We start from the raw sequence: 17,304 nt of genomic DNA, 5'->3' as shown, positions 1-17,304 counted from the left end.
TTCGGTACTTAGAAAAATTCTGTTGATTTCGGTACTTGGAAAATTTCTGCCTTTTTCGGTACTTTGAAAAGACTCAGAAGTTTGCAGTACTTAGAAAATTTCTGACATTTTCGGTACTTAGAAAAATACTTACGATTTCGATACTTATTAAACATTCAGAAGTTTTCGGTACTTAGAAAAATTCTGCCGATTTCGGTACTTAGAAAAATTCTGTTGATTTCGGTACTTTGAAAAATTCTGTCGATTTCGGTACTTAGAAAAGACTCGGAAGTTTTCGGTACTTAGAAAATTTCTGACGTTTTCGGTACTTAGATAAATTCTTTTGATTTCGGTACTTAGAAAATTTCTGCCTTTTTCGGTACTTTGAAAAGACTCAGAAGTTTTCGGTACTTAGAAAATTTCTGACATTTTCAGTACTTAGAAAAATTCTGCCGATTTCGGTACTTAGAAAAATTCTGTTGATTTCGGTACTTAGAAAAAATCTGTCGATTTCGGTACTTAGAAATGATTCGGAAGTTTTCGGTACTTACAAAATTTCTGCCTTTTTCGGTACTTAGAAAACATTCAGAAGTTTTCGTTACTTAGAAAAATTCTGTCGAATTCGGTACTTAGAAAAATTCTGTTGATTTCGGTACTTGGAAAATTTCTGCCTTTTTCGGTACTTTGAAAAGACTCAGAAGTTTGCAGTACTTAGAAAATTTCTGACATTTTCGGTACTTAGAAAAATACTTACGATTTCGATACTTATTAAACATTCAGAAGTTTTCGGTACTTAGAAAAATTCTGCCGATTTCGGTACTTAGAAAAATTCTGTCGATTTCGGTACTTAGAAAAGACTCGGAAGTTTTCGGTACTTAGAAAATTTCTGACGTTTTCGGTACTTAGAAAAATTCTTTTGATTTCGGTACTTAGAAAATTTCTGCCTTTTTCGGTACTTTGAAAAGACTCAGAAGTTTGCAGTACTTAGAAAATTTCTGACATTTTCGGTACTTAGCAAAATACTTACGATTTCGATACTTATTAAACATTCAGAAGTTTTCGGTACTTAGAAAAATTCTGCCGATTTCGGTACTTAGAAAAATTCTGTTGATTTCGGTACTTAGAAAAATTCTGCCGATTTCGGTACTTAGAAAAATTCTGTTGATTTCGGTACTTTGAAAATTTCTGACGTTTTCGGTACTTAGATAAATTCTTTTGATTTCGGTACTTAGAAAATTTCTGCCTTTTTCGGTACTTTGAAAAGACTCAGAAGTTTTCGGTACTTAGAAAATTTCTGACATTTTCAGTACTTAGAAAAATTCTGCCGATTTCGGTACTTAGAAAAATTCTGTTGATTTCGGTACTTAGAAAAAATCTGTCGATTTCGGTGCTTAGAAAAGACTCGGAAGTTTTCGGTACTTACAAAATTTCTGCCTTTATCGGTACTTAGAAAACATTCAGAAGTTTTCGTTACTTAGAAAAATTCAGTCGAATTCGGTACTTAGAAAAATTCTGTTGATTTCGGTACTTGGAAAATTTCTGCCTTTTTCGGTACTTTGAAAAGACTCAGAAGTTTGCAGTACTTAGAAAATTTCTGACATTTTCGGTACTTAGAAAAATACTTACGATTTCGATACTTATTAAACATTCAGAAGTTTTCGGTACTTAGAAAAATTCTGCCGATTTCGGTACTTAGAAAAATTCTGTTGATTTCGGTACTTTGAAAAATTCTGTCGATTTCGGTACTTAGAAAAGACTCGGAAGTTTTCGGTACTTAGAAAATTTCTGACGTTTTCGGTACTTAGATAAATTCTTTTGATTTCGGTACTTAGAAAATTTCTGCCTTTTTCGGTACTTTGAAAAGACTCAGAAGTTTTCGGTACTTAGAAAATTTCTGACATTTTCAGTACTTAGAAAAATTCTGCCGATTTCGGTACTTAGAAAAATTCTGTTGATTTCGGTACTTGGAAAAAATCTGTCGATTTCGGTACTTAGAAAAGATTCGGAAGTTTTCGGTACTTACAAAATTTCTGCCTTTTTCGGTACTTAGAAAACATTCAGAAGTTTTCGTTACTTAGAAAAATTCTGTCGAATTCGGTACTTAGAAAAATTCTGTTGATTTCGGTACTTGGAAAATTTCTGCCTTTTTCGGTACTTTGAAAAGACTCAGAAGTTTGCAGTACTTAGAAAATTTCTGACATTTTCGGTACTTAGAAAAATACTTACGATTTCGATACTTATTAAACATTCAGAAGTTTTCGGTACTTAGAAAAATTCTGCCGATTTCGGTACTTAGAAAAATTCTGTCGATTTCGGTACTTAGAAAAGACTCGGAAGTTTTCGGTACTTAGAAAATTTCTGACGTTTTCGGTACTTAGAAAAATTCTTTTGATTTCGGTACTTAGAAAATTTCTGCCTTTTTCGGTACTTTGAAAAGACTCAGAAGTTTTCAGTACTTAGAAAATTTCTGACATTTTCGGTACTTAGAAAAATTCTGCTGATTTCGGTACTTAGAAAAATTCTGTTGATTTCGGTACTTAGAAAAAATCTGTCGATTTCGGTACTTAGAAAAGACTCGGAAGTTTTCGGTACTTACAAAATTTCTGCCTTTTTCGGTACTTAGAAAACATTCAGAAGTTTTTGTTACTTAGAAAAATTCTGTCGAATTCGGTACTTAGAAAAGACTCGGAAGTTTTCGGTACTTAGAAAATTTCTGACGTTTTCGGTACTTAGAAAAATTCTTTTGATTTCGGTACTTAGAAAATTTCTGCCTTTTTCGGTACTTTGAAAAGACTCAGAAGTTTTCGGTACTTAGAAAATTTCTGACATTTTCAGTACTTAGAAAAATTCTGCCGATTTCGGTACTTAGAAAAATTCTGTTGATTTCGGTACTTAGAAAAAATCTGTCGATTTCGGTACTTAGAAAAGACTCGGAAGTTTTCGGTACTTACAAAATTTCTGCCTTTTTCGATACTTAGAAAACATTCAGAAGTTTTCGTTACTTAGAAAAATTCTGTCGAATTCGGTACTTAGAAAAATTCTGTTGATTTCGGTACTTGGAAAATTTCTGCCTTTTTCGGTACTTTGAAAAGACTCAGAAGTTTGCAGTACTTAGAAAATTTCTGACATTTTCGGTACTTAGAAAAATACTTACGATTTCGATACTTATTAAACATTCTGAAGTTTTCGGTACTTAGAAAAATTCTGCCGATTTCGGTACTTAGAAAAATTCTGTCGATTTCGGTACTTAGAAAAGACTCGGAAGTTTTCGGTACTTAGAAAATTTCTGACGTTTTCGGTACTTAGAAAAATTCTTTTGATTTCGGTACTTTGAAAATTTCTGCCTTTTTCGGTACTTTGAAAAGACTCAGAAGTTTTCAGTACTTAGAAAATTTCTGACATTTTCGGTACTTAGAAAAATTCTGCCGATTTCGGTACTTAGAAAAATTCTGTTGATTTCGGTACTTAGAAAAAATCTGTCGATTTCGGTACTTAGAAAAGACTCGGAAGTTTTCGGTACTTACAAAATTTCTGCCTTTTTCGGTACTTAGAAAACATTCAGAAGTTTTTGTTACTTAGAAAAGACTCGGAAGTTTTCGGTACTTAGAAAATTTCTGACGTTTTCGGTACTTAGAAAAATTCTTTTGATTTCGGTACTTAGAAAATTTCTGCCTTTTTCGGTACTTTGAAAAGACTCAGAAGTTTTCGGTACTTAGAAAAATTCTGCCGATTTCGGTACTAAGAAAATTTCTGACATTTTCGGTACTTAGAAAAATTCTGTTGATTTCGGTACATGGAAAATTTCTGCCTTTTTCGGTACTTTGAAAAGACTCAGAAGTTTTCAGTACTTAGAAAATTTCTGACGTTTTCGGTACTTAGAAAATTTCTGGCGTTTTCGGTACTTCGAAAATTTCTGCCGATTTCGGTACTTAGAAAAATTCTGTTTATTTCGGTACTTAGAAAAATTCTGTTGAATTTGGTACTTAGAAAAATTCCGTTGATTTCGGTACTTTGAAAAGACTCAGAAGTTTTCGGTACTTAGAAAATTTCTGACATTTTCAGTACTTAGAAAAATTCTGCCGATTTCGGTACTTAGAAAAGATTCGGAAGTTTTCGGTACTTACAAAATTTCTGCCTTTTTCGGTACTTAGAAAACATTCAGAAGTTTTCGTTACTTAGAAAAATTCTGTCGAATTCGGTACTTAGAAAAATTCTGTTGATTTCGGTACTTGGAAAATTTCTGCCTTTTTCGGTACTTTGAAAAGACTCAGAAGTTTGCAGTACTTAGAAAATTTCTGACATTTTCGGTACTTAGAAAAATACTTACGATTTCGATACTTATTAAACATTCAGAAGTTTTCGGTACTTAGAAAAATTCTGCCGATTTCGGTACTTAGAAAAATTCTGTCGATTTCGGTACTTAGAAAAGACTCGGAAGTTTTCGGTACTTAGAAAATTTCTGCCTTTTTCGGTACTTTGAAAAGACTCAGAAGTTTTCAGTACTTAGAAAATTTCTGACATTTTCGGTACTTAGAAAAATTCTGCCGATTTCGGTACTTAGAAAAATTCTGTTGATTTCGGTACTTAGAAAAAATCTGTCGATTTCGGTACTTAGAAAAGACTCGGAAGTTTTCGGTACTTACAAAATTTCTGCCTTTTTCGGTACTTAGAAAACATTCAGAAGTTTTTGTTACTTAGAAAATTTCTGACGTTTTCGGTACTTAGAAAATTTCTGGCGTTTTCGGTACTTCGAAAAATTCTGCCGATTTCGGTACTTAGAAAAATTCTGTTTATTTCGGTACTTAGAAAAATTCTGTTGAATTTGGTACTTAGAAAAATTCCGTTGATTTCGGTACTTTGAAAAGACTCAGAAGTTTTCGGTACTTAGAAAATTTCTGACGTTTTCGGAACTTAGAAAAATACTTACGATTTCGATACTTATTAAACATTCAGAAGTTTTCGGTACTTAGAAAAATTCTGCCGATTTCGGTACTTAGAAAAATTCTGTTGATTTCGGTACTTAGAAAAATTCTGCCGATTTCGGTACTTAGAAAAATTCTGTTGATTTCGGTACTTTGAAAATTTCTGACGTTTTCGGTACTTAGATAAATTCTTTTGATTTCGGTACTTAGAAAATTTCTGCCTTTTTCGGTACTTTGAAAAGACTCAGAAGTTTTCGGTACTTAGAAAATTTCTGACATTTTCAGTACTTAGAAAAATTCTGCCGATTTCGGTACTTAGAAAAATTCTGTCGATTTCGGTACTTAGAAAAGAGTCGGAAGTTTTCGGTACTTACAAAATTTCTGCCTTTTTCGGTACTTAGAAAACATTCAGAAGTTTTCGTTACTTAGAAAAATTCTGTCGAATTCGGTACTTAGAAAAATTCTGTTGATTTCGGTACTTGGAAAATTTCTGCCTTTTTCGGTACTTTGAAAAGACTCAGAAGTTTGCAGTACTTAGAAAATTTCTGACATTTTCGGTACTTAGAAAAATACTTACGATTTCGATACTTATTAAACATTCAGAAGTTTTCGGTACTTAGAAAAATTCTGCCGATTTCGGTACTTAGAAAAATTCTGTCGATTTCGGTACTTAGAAAAGACTCGGAAGTTTTCGGTACTTAGAAAATTTCTGACGTTTTCGGTACTTAGAAAAATTCTTTTGATTTCGGTACTTAGAAAATTTCTGCCTTTTTCGGTACTTTGAAAAGACTCAGAAGTTTTCAGTACTTAGAAAATTTCTGACATTTTCGGTACTTAGAAAAATTCTGCCGATTTCGGTACTTAGAAAAATTCTGTTGATTTCGGTACTTAGAAAAAATCTGTCGATTTCGGTACTTAGAAAAGACTCGGAAGTTTTCGGTACTTACAAAATTTCTGCCTTTTTCGGTACTTAGAAAACATTCAGAAGTTTTCGTTACTTAGAAAAATTCTGTCGAATTCGGTACTTAGAAAAATTCTGTTGATTTCGGTACTTGGAAAATTTCTGCCTTTTTCGGTACTTTGAAAAGACTCAGAAGTTTGCAGTACTTAGAAAATTTCTGACATTTTCGGTACTTAGAAAAATACTTACGATTTCGATACTTATTAAACATTCAGAAGTTTTCGGTACTTAGAAAAATTCTGCCGATTTCGGTACTTAGAAAAATTCTGTTGATTTCGGTACTTTGAAAAATTCTGTCGATTTCGGTACTTAGAAAAGACTCGGAAATTTTCGGTACTTAGAAAATTTCTGACGTTTTCGGTACTTAGAAAAATTCTTTTGATTTCGGTACTTAGAAAATTTCTGCCTTTTTCGGTACTTTGAAAAGACTCAGAAGTTTGCAGTACTTAGAAAATTTCTGACATTTTCGGTACTTAGCAAAATACTTACGATTTCGATACTTATTAAACATTCAGAAGTTTTCGGTACTTAGAAAAATTCTGCCGATTTCGGTACTTAGAAAAATTCTGTTGATTTCGGTACTTAGAAAAATTCTGCCGATTTCGGTACTTAGAAAAATTCTGTTGATTTCGGTACTTTGAAAATTTCTGACGTTTTCGGTACTTAGATAAATTCTTTTGATTTCGGTACTTAGGAAATTTCTGCCTTTTTCGGTACTTTGAAAAGACTCAGAAGTTTTCGGTACTTAGAAAATTTCTGACATTTTCAGTACTTAGAAAAATTCTGCCGATTTCGGTACTTAGAAAAATTCTGTTGATTTCGGTACTTAGAAAAAATCTGTCGATTTCGGTGCTTAGAAAAGACTCGGAAGTTTTCGGTACTTACAAAATTTCTGCCTTTATCGGTACTTAGAAAACATTCAGAAGTTTTCGTTACTTAGAAAAATTCAGTCGAATTCGGTACTTAGAAAAATTCTGTTGATTTCGGTACTTGGAAAATTTCTGCCTTTTTCGGTACTTTGAAAAGACTCAGAAGTTTGCAGTACTTTGAAAATTTCTGACATTTTCGGTACTTAGAAAAATACTTACGATTTCGATACTTATTAAACATTCAGAAGTTTTCGGTACTTAGAAAAATTCTGCCGATTTCGGTACTTAGAAAAATTCTGTTGATTTCGGTACTTTGAAAAATTCTGTCGATTTCGGTACTTAGAAAAGACTCGGAAGTTTTCGGTACTTAGAAAATTTCTGACGTTTTCGGTACTTAGATAAATTCTTTTAATTTCGGTACTTAGAAAATTTCTGCCTTTTTCGGTACTTTGAAAAGACTCAGAAGTTTTCGGTACTTAGAAAATTTCTGACATTTTCAGTACTTAGAAAAATTCTGCCGATTTCGGTACTTAGAAAAATTCTGTTGATTTCGGTACTTAGAAAAAATCTGTCGATTTCGGTACTTAGAAAAGATTCGGAAGTTTTTGGTACTTACAAAATTTCTGCCTGTCACGGTACTTAGAAAACATTCAGAAGTTTTCGTTACTTAGAAAAATTCTGTCGAATTCGGTACTTAGAAAAATTCTGTTGATTTCGGTACTTGGAAAATTTCTGCCTTTTTCGGTACTTTGAAAAGACTCAGAAGTTTGCAGTACTTAGAAAATTTCTGACATTTTCGGAACTTAGAAAAATACTTACGATTTCGATACTTATTAAACATTCAGAAGTTTTCGGTACTTAGAAAAATTCTGCCGATTTCGGTACTTAGAAAAATTCTGTCGATTTCGGTACTTAGAAAAGACTCGGAAGTTTTCGGTACTTAGAAAATTTCTGACGTTTTCGGTACTTAGAAAAATTCTTTTGATTTCGGTACTTAGAAAATTTCTGCCTTTTTCGGTACTTTGAAAAGACTCAGAAGTTTTCAGTACATAGAAAATTTCTGACATTTTCGGTACTTAGAAAAATTCTGCCGATTTCGGTACTTAGAAAAATTCTGTTGATTTCGGTACTTAGAAAAATTCTGTCGATTTCGGTACTTAGAAAAGACTCGGAAGTTTTCGGTACTTAGAAAAATTCTGCCGATTTCGGTACTAAGAAAATTTCTGACATTTTCGGTACTTAGAAAAATTCTGTTGATTTCGGTACATGGAAAATTTCTGCCTTTTTCGGTACTTTGAAAAGACTCAGAAGTTTTCAGTACTTAAAAAATTTCTGACGTTTTCGGTACTTAGAAAATTTCTGGCGTTTTCGGTACTTCGAAAAATTCTGCCGATTTCGGTACTTAGAAAAATTCTGTTTATTTCGGTACTTAGAAAAATTCTGTTGAATTTGGTACTTAGAAAAATTCCGTTGATTTCGGTACTTTGAAAAGACTCAGAAGTTTTCGGTACTTAGAAAATTTCTGACGTTTTCGGTTCTTTGAAAAATTCTGATGATTTCGGTACTTAGAAAAATTCTGTTGATTTCGGTACTTAGAAAAAATCTGTCGATTTCGGTGCTTAGAAAAGACTCGGAAGTTTTCGGTACTTACAAAATTTCTGCCTTTATCGGTACTTAGAAAACATTCAGAAGTTTTCGTTACTTAGAAAAATTCAGTCGAATTCGGTACTTAGAAAAATTCTGTTGATTTCGGTACTTGGAAAATTTCTGCCTTTTTCGGTACTTTGAAAAGACTCAGAAGTTTGCAGTACTTAGAAAATTTCTGACATTTTCGGTACTTAGCAAAATACTTACGATTTCGATACTTATTAAACATTCAGAAGTTTTCGGTACTTAGAAAAATTCTGCCGATTTCGGTACTTAGAAAAATTCTGTTGATTTCGGTACTTAGAAAAATTCTGCCGATTTCGGTACTTAGAAAAATTCTGTTGATTTCGGTACTTTGAAAATTTCTGACGTTTTCGGTACTTAGATAAATTCTTTTGATTTCGGTACTTAGAAAATTTCTGCCTTTTTCGGTACTTTGAAAAGACTCAGAAGTTTTCGGTACTTAGAAAATTTCTGACATTTTCAGTACTTAGAAAAATTCTGCCGATTTCGGTACTTAGAAAAATTCTGTTGATTTCGGTACTTAGAAAAAATCTGTCGATTTCGGTACTTAGAAAAGACTCGGAAGTTTTCGGTACTTACAAAATTTCTGCCTTTTTCGGTACTTAGAAAACATTCAGAAGTTTTCGTTACTTAGAAAAATTCTGTCGAATTCGGTACTTAGAAAAATTCTGTTGATTTCGGTACTTGGAAAATTTTTGCCTTTTTCGGTACTTTGAAAAGGCTCAGAAGTTTGCAGTACTTAGAAAATTTCTGACATTTTCGGTACTTAGAAAAATACTTACGATTTCGATACTTATTAAACATTCAGAAGTTTTCTGTACTTAGAAAAATTCTGCCGATTTCGGTACTTAGAAAAATTCTGTCGATTTCGGTACTTAGAAAAGACTCGGAAGTTTTCGGTACTTAGAAAATTTCTGACGTTTTCGGTACTTAGAAAAATTCTTTTGATTTCGGTACTTAGAAAATTTCTGCCTTTTTCGGTTCTTTGAAAAATTCTGCCGATTTCGGTACTTAGAAAAATTCTGTTGATTTCGGTACTTAGAAAAAATCTGTCGATTTCGGTGCTTAGAAAAGACTCGGAAGTTTTCGGTACTTACAAAATTTCTGCCTTTATCGGTACTTCGAAAACATTCAGAAGTTTTCGTTACTTAGAAAAATTCAGTCGAATTCGGTACTTAGAAAAATTCTGTTGATTTCGGTACTTGGAAAATTTCTGCCTTTTTCGGTACTTTGAAAAGACTCAGAAGTTTGCAGTACTTAGAAAATTTCTGACATTTTCGGTACTTAGAAAAATACTTACGATTTCGATACTTATTAAACATTCAGAAGTTTTCGGTACTTAGAAAAATTCTGCCGATTTCGGTACTTAGAAAAATTCTGTTGATTTCGGTACTTAGAAAAGACTCGGAAGTTTTCGGTACTTAGAAAATTTCTGACGTTTTCGGTAAATAGATAAATTCTTTTGATTTCGGTACTTAGAAAATTTCTGCCTTTTTCGGTACTTTGAAAAGACTCAGAAGTTTTCGGTACTTAGAAAATTTCTGACATTTTCAGTACTTAGAAAAATTCTGCCGATTTCGGTACTTAGAAAAATTCTGTTGATTTCGGTACTTAGAAAAAATCTGTCGATTTCGGTACTTAGAAAAGATTCGGAAGTTTTCGGTACTTACAAAATTTCTGCCTTTTTCGGTACTTAGAAAACATTCAGAAGTTTTCGTTACTTAGAAAAATTCTGTTGATTTCGGTACTTGGAAAATTTCTGCCTTTTTCGGTACTTGGAAAATTTCTGCCTTTTTCGGTACTTTGAAAAGACTCAGAAGTTTGCAGTACTTAGAAAATTTCTGACATTTTCGGTACTTAGAAAAATACTTACGATTTCGATACTTATTAAACATTCAGAAGTTTTCGGTACTTAGAAAAATTCTGCCGATTTCGGTACTTAGAAAAATTCTGTCGATTTCGGTACTTAGAAAAGACTCGGAAGTTTTCGGTACTTAGAAAATTTCTGACGTTTTCGGTACTTAGAAAAATTCTTTTGATTTCGGTACTTAGAAAATTTCTGCCTTTTTCGGTACTTTGAAAAGACTCAGAAGTTTTCGGTACTTAGAAAATTTCTGACATTTTCGGTACTTAGAAAAATTCTGCCGATTTCGGTACTTAGAAAAATTCTGTTGATTTCGGTACTTAGAAAAATTCTGTCGATTTCGGTACTTAGAAAAGACTCGGAAGTTTTCGGTACTTAGAAAAATTCTGCCGATTTCGGTACTAAGAAAATTTCTGACATTTTCGGTACTTAGAAAAATTCTGTTGATTTCGGTACTTGGAAAAGACTCAGAAGTTTGCAGTACTTAGAAAATTTCTGACATTTTCGGTACTTAGAAAAATACTTACGATTTCGATACTTATTAAACATTCTGAAGTTTTCGGTACTTAGAAAAATTCTGCGATTTCGGTACTTAGAAAAATTCTGTCGATTTCGGTACTTAGAAAAGACTCGGAAGTTTTCGGTACTTAGAAAATTTCTGACGTTTTCGGTACTTAGAAAAATTCTTTTGATTTCGGTACTTTGAAAATTTCTGCCTTTTTCGGTACTTTGAAAAGACTCGGAAGTTTTCAGGTACTTAGAAAAATTCTGCGATTTCGGTACTAAGAAAATTTCTGACATTTTCGGTACTTAGAAAAATTCTGTTGATTTCGGTACTTGGAAAAGACTCAGAAGTTTGCAGTACTTAGAAAATTTCTGACATTTTCGGTACTTAGCAAAATACTTACGATTTCGATACTTATTAAACATTCAGAAGTTTTCGGTACTTAGAAAAATTCTGCCGATTTCGGTACTTAGAAAAATTCTGTTGATTTCGGTACTTAGAAAAAATCTGTCGATTTCGGTACTTAGAAAAGACTCGGAAGTTTTCGGTACTTACAAAATTTCTGCCTTTTTCGGTACTTAGAAAACATTCAGAAGTTTTCGTTACTTAGAAAAATTCTGTCGAATTCGGTACTTAGAAAAATTCTGTTGATTTCGGTACTTGGAAAATTTCTGCTTTTTCGGTACTTTGAAAAGGCTCAGAGTTTGCAGTACTTAGAAAATTTCTGACATTTTCGGTACTTAGAAAAATACTTACGATTTCGATACTTATTAAACATTCAGAAGTTTCGGTACTTAGAAAAATTCTGCGATTTCGGTACTTAGAAAAATTCTGTCGATTTCGGTACTTAGAAAAGACTCGGAAGTTTTCGGTACTTAGAAAATTTCTGACGTTTTCGGTACTTAGAAAAATTCTTTTGATTTCGGTACTTAGAAAATTTCTGCCTTTTTCGGTACTTTGAAAAATTCTGCCGATTTCGGTACTTAGAAAAATTCTGTTGATTTCGGTACTTAGAAAAAATCTGTCGATTTCGGTGCTTAGAAAAGACTCGGAAGTTTTCGGTACTTACAAAATTTCTGCCTTTATCGGTACTTAGAAAACATTCAGAAGTTTTCGTTACTTAGAAAAATTCAGTCGAATTCGGTACTTAGAAAAATTCTGTTGATTTCGGTACTTGGAAAATTTCTGCCTTTTTCGGTACTTTGAAAAGACTCAGAAGTTTGCAGTACTTAGAAAATTCTGACATTTTCGGTACTTAGAAAATACTTACGATTTCGATACTTATTAAACATTCAGAAGTTTCGGTACTTAGAAAAATTCTGCCGATTTCGGTACTTAGAAAAATTCTGTTGATTTCGGTACTTTGAAAAATTCTGTCGATTTCGGTACTTAGAAAAGACTCGAAGTTTCGTACTTAGAAATTTCGACGTTTTCGGACTAATCTTAGATAAATTCTTTTGATTTCGGTACTTAGACAATTTCTGCCTTTTTCGGTACTTTGAAAAGACTCAGAAGTTTTCGGTACTTAGAAAATTCTGACATTTTCAGTACTAGAAAATTCTGCCGATTTCGGTACTTAGAAAAATTCTGTTGATTTCGGTACTTAGAAAAAATCTGTCGATTTCGGTACTTAAAAAGATTCGGAAGTTTTCGGTACTTACAAAATTTCTGCTTTTCGGTACTTAGAAAACATTCAGAAGTTTTCGTTACTTAGAAAAATTCTGTCGAATTCGGTACTTAGAAAAATTCTGTTGATTTCGGTACTTGAAAATTTCTGCCTTTTTCGGTACTTTGAAAAGACTCAGAAGTTTGCAGTACTTAGAAATTTCTGACATTTTCGGTACTTAGAAAAATACTTACGATTTCGATACTTATTAAACATTCAGAAGTTTTCGGTACTTAGAAAAATTCTGCCGATTTCGGTACTTAGAAAAATTCTGTCGATTTCGGTACTTAGAAAAGACTCGGAAGTTTTCGGTACTTAGAAATTTCTGACGTTTTCGGTACTTAGAAAAATTCTTTGATTTCGGTACTTAGAAAATTTCTGCCTTTTTCGGTTCTTTGAAAAATTCTGCCGATTTCGGTACTTAGAAAAATTCTGTTGATTTCGGTACTTAGAAAAATCTGTCGATTTCGGTGCTTAGAAAAGACTCGGAAGTTTTCGGTACTTACAAAATTTCTGCCTTTATCGGTACTTAGAAAACATTCAGAAGTTTTCGTTACTTAGAAAAATTCAGTCGAATTCGGTACTTAGAAAAATTCTGTTGATTTCGGTACTTGGAAAATTTCTGCTTTTTCGGTACTTTGAAAAGACTCAGAAAGTTTGCAGTACTTAGAAAATTCTGACATTTTCGGTACTTAGAAAAATACTTACGATTTCGATACTTATTAAACATTCAGAAGTTTTCGGTACTTAGAAAAATTCTGCCGATTTCGGTACTTAGAAAAATTCTGTTGATTTCGGTACTTTGAAAAATTCTGTCGATTTCGGTACTTAGAAAAGACTCGGAAGTTTCGGTACTTAGAAAATTTCTGACGTTTTCGGTAAATAGATAAATTCTTTTGATTCGGTACTTAGAAAATTTCTGCCTTTTCGGTACTTTGAAAAGACTCAGAAGTTTTCGGTACTTAGAAAATTTCTGACATTTTCAGTACTTAGAAAAATTCTGCCGATTTCGGTACTTAGAAAATTCTGTTGATTTCGGTACTTAGAAAAAATCTGTCGATTTCGGTACTTAGAAAAGATTCGGAAGTTTCGGTACTTACAAAATTTCTGCCTTTTTCGGTACTTAGAAAAACATTCAGAAGTTTTCGTTACTTAGAAAAATTCTGTTGATTTCGGTACTTGGAAAATTTCTGCCTTTTTCGGTACTTGGAAAATTTCTGCCTTTTTCGGTACTTTGAAAAGACTCAGAAGTTTGCAGTACTTAGAAAATTTCTGACATTTTCGGTACTTAGAAAAATACTTACGATTTCGATACTTATTAAACATTCAGAAGTTTTCGGTACTTAGAAAAATTCTGCCGATTTCGGTACTTAGAAAAATTCTGTCGATTTCGGTACTTAGAAAAGACTCGGAAGTTTTCGGTACTTAGAAAATTTCTGACGTTTTCGGTACTTAGAAAAATTCTTTTGATTTCGGTACTTAGAAAATTTCTGCCTTTTTCGGTACTTTGAAAAGACTCAGAAGTTTTCAGTACTTAGAAAATTTCTGACATTTTCGGTACTTAGAAAAAATTCTGCCGATTTCGGTACTTAGAAAAATTCTGTTGATTTCGGTACTTAGAAAAAATCTGTCGATTTCGGTACTTAGAAAAGACTCGGAAGTTTCGGTACTTACAAAATTTCTGCCTTTTTCGGTACTTAGAAAACATTCAGAAGTTTTTGTTACTTAGAAAAATTCTGTCGAATTCGGTACTTAGAAAAGACTCGGAAGTTTTCGGTACTTAGAAAATTTCTGACGTTTTCGGTACTTAGAAAAATTCTTTTGATTTCGTTACTTAGAAAAATTTCTGCCTTTTTCGGTACTTTGAAAAGACTCAGAAGTTTTCGTTACTTAGAAAATTTCTGACATTTTCGGTACTTAGAAAAATTCTGCCGATTTCGGTACTTAGAAAAATTCTGTTGATTTCGGTACTTTAGAAAAATTCTGTCGATTTCGGTACTTAGAAAAGACTCGGAAGTTTCGGTACTTAGAAAAATTCTGCCGATTTCGGTACTAAGAAAATTTCTGACATTTTCGGTACTTAGAAAATTCTGTTGATTTCGGTACTTGGAAAATTTCTGCCTTTTTCGGTACTTTGAAAAGACTCAGAAGTTTGCAGTACTTAGAAAATTTCTGACATTTTCGGTACTTAGCAAAATACTTACGATTTCGATACTTATTAAACATTCAGAAGTTTTCGGTACTTAGAAAAAATTCTGCGATTTCGGTACTTAGAAAAAATTCTGTTGATTTCGGTACTTAGAAAAAATCTGTCGATTTCGGTACTTAGAAAAGAATCGGAAGTTTTCGGTACTTACAAAATTTCTGCCTTTTTCGGTACTTAGAAAACATTCAGAAGTTTTCGTTACTTAGAAAAATTCTGTCGAATTCGGTACTTAGAAAAATTCTGTTGATTTCGGTACTTGGAAAATTTCTGCCTTTTTCGGTACTTTGAAAAGGCTCAGAAGTTTGCAGTACTTAGAAAATTTCTGACATTTTCGGTACTTAGAAAAATACATACGATTTCGGATACTTATTAAACATTCAGAAGTTTTCGGTACTTAGAAAAATTCTGCCGATTTCGGTACTTAGAAAAATTCTGTCGATTTCGTTACTTAGAAAAGACTCGGAAGTTTTCGGTACTTAGAAAATTTCTGACGTTTTCGGTACTTAGAAAAATTCTTTTGATTTCGGTACTTAGAAAATTTCTGCCTTTTTCGGTACTTTGAAAAATTCTGCCGATTTCGGTACTTAGAAAAATTCTGTTGATTTCGGTACTTAGAAAAAATCTGTCGATTTCGGTGCTTAGAAAAGACTCGGAAGTTTTCGGTACTTACAAAATTTCTGCCTTATTATCGGTACTTAGAAAACATTCAGAAGTTTTCGTTACTTAGAAAAATTCAGTCGAATTCGGTACTTAGAAAAATTCTGTTGATTTCGGTACTTGGAAAATTTCTGCCTTTTTCGGTACTTTGAAAAGACTCAGAAGTTTGCAGTACTTAGAAAATTTCTGACATTTTCGGTACTTAGAAAAATACTTACGATTTCGATACTTATTAAACATTCAGAAGTTTTCGGTACTTAGAAAAATTCTGCCGATTTCGGTACTTAGAAAAATTCTGTTGATTTCGGTACTTTGAAAAATTCTGTCGATTTCGGTACTTAGAAAAGACTCGGAAGTTTTCGGTACTTAGAAAATTTCTGACGTTTTCGGTACTTAGATAAATTCTTTTGATTTCGGTACTTAGACAATTTCTGCCTTTTTCGGTACTTTGAAAAGACTCAGAAGTTTTCGGTACTTAGAAAATTTCTGACATTTTCAGTACTTAGAAAAATTCTGCCGATTTCGGTACTTACAAAATTTCTGCCTTTTTCGGTACTTAGAAAACATTCAGAAGTTTTCGTTACTTAGAAAAATTCTGTCGAATTCGGTACTTAGAAAAATTCTGTTGATTTCGGTACTTGGAAAATTTCTGCCTTTTTCGGTACTTTGAAAAGACTCAGAAGTTTGCAGTACTTAGAAAATTTCTGACATTTTCGGTACTTAGAAAAATACTTACGATTTCGATACTTATTAAACATTCAGAAGTTTTCGGTACTTAGAAAAATTCTGCCGATTTCGGTACTTAGAAAAATTCTGTCGATTTCGGTACTTAGAAAAGACTCGGAAGTTTTCGGTACTTAGAAAATTTCTGACGTTTTCGGTACTTAGAAAAATTCTTTTGATTTCGGTACTTAGAAAATTTCTGCCTTTTTCGGTACTTTGAAAAGACTCAGAAGTTTTCAGTACTTAGAAAATTTCTGACATTTTCGGTACTTAGAAAAATTCTGCCGATTTCGGTACTTAGAAAAATTCTGTTGATTTCGGTACTTAGAAAAAATCTGTCGATTTCGGTACTTAGAAAAGACTCGGAAGTTTTCGGTACTTACAAAATTTCTGCCTTTTTCGGTACTTAGAAAACATTCAGAAGTTTTTGTTACTTAGAAAAATTCTGTCGAATTCGGTACTTAGAAAAGACTCGGAAGTTTTCGGTACTTAGAAAATTTCTGACGTTTTCGGTACTTAGAAAAATTCTTTTGATTTCGGTACTTAGAAAATTTCTGCCTTTTTCGGTACTTTGAAAAGACTCAGAAGTTTTCGGTACTTAGAAAATTTCTGACATTTTCGGTACTTAGAAAAATTCTGCCGATTTCGGTACTTAGAAAAATTCTGTTGATTTCGGTACTTAGAAAAATTCTGTCGATTTCGGTACTTAGAAAAGACTCGGAAGTTTTCGGTACTTAGAAAAATTCTGCCGATTTCGGTACTAAGAAAATTTCTGACATTTTCGGTACTTAGAAAAATTCTGTTGATTTCGGTACATGGAAAATTTCTGCCTTTTTCGGTACTTTGAAAAGACTCAGAAGTTTTCAGTACTTAAAAAATTTCTGACGTTTTCGGTACTTAGAAAATTTCTGGCGTTTTCGGTACTTCGAAAAATTCTGCCGATTTCGGTACTTAGAAAAATTCTGTTTATTTCGGTACTTAGAAAAATTCTGTTGAATTTGGTACTTAGAAAAATTCCGTTGATTTCGGTACTTTGAAAAGACTCAGAAGTTTTCGGTACTTAGAAAATTTCTGACGTTTTCGGTTCTTTGAAAAATTCTGATGATTTCGGTACTTAGAAAAATTCTGTTGATTTCGGTACTTAGAAAAAATCTGTCGATTTCGGTGCTTAGAAAAGACTCGGAAGTTTTCGGTACTTACAAAATTTCTGCCTTTATCGGTACTTAGAAAACATTCAGAAGTTTTCGTTACTTAGAAAAATTCAGTCGAATTCGGTACTTA

This window comes from Parasteatoda tepidariorum, chromosome 8, assembly GCF_982258835.1.
Source record: "Parasteatoda tepidariorum strain Cologne lab strain chromosome 8, Ptep-v5.0, whole genome shotgun sequence".
NCBI classification, from domain to species: Eukaryota; Metazoa; Arthropoda; class Arachnida; order Araneae; family Theridiidae; genus Parasteatoda; species Parasteatoda tepidariorum.
Note: the sequence above shows the minus strand (reverse complement) of the source record.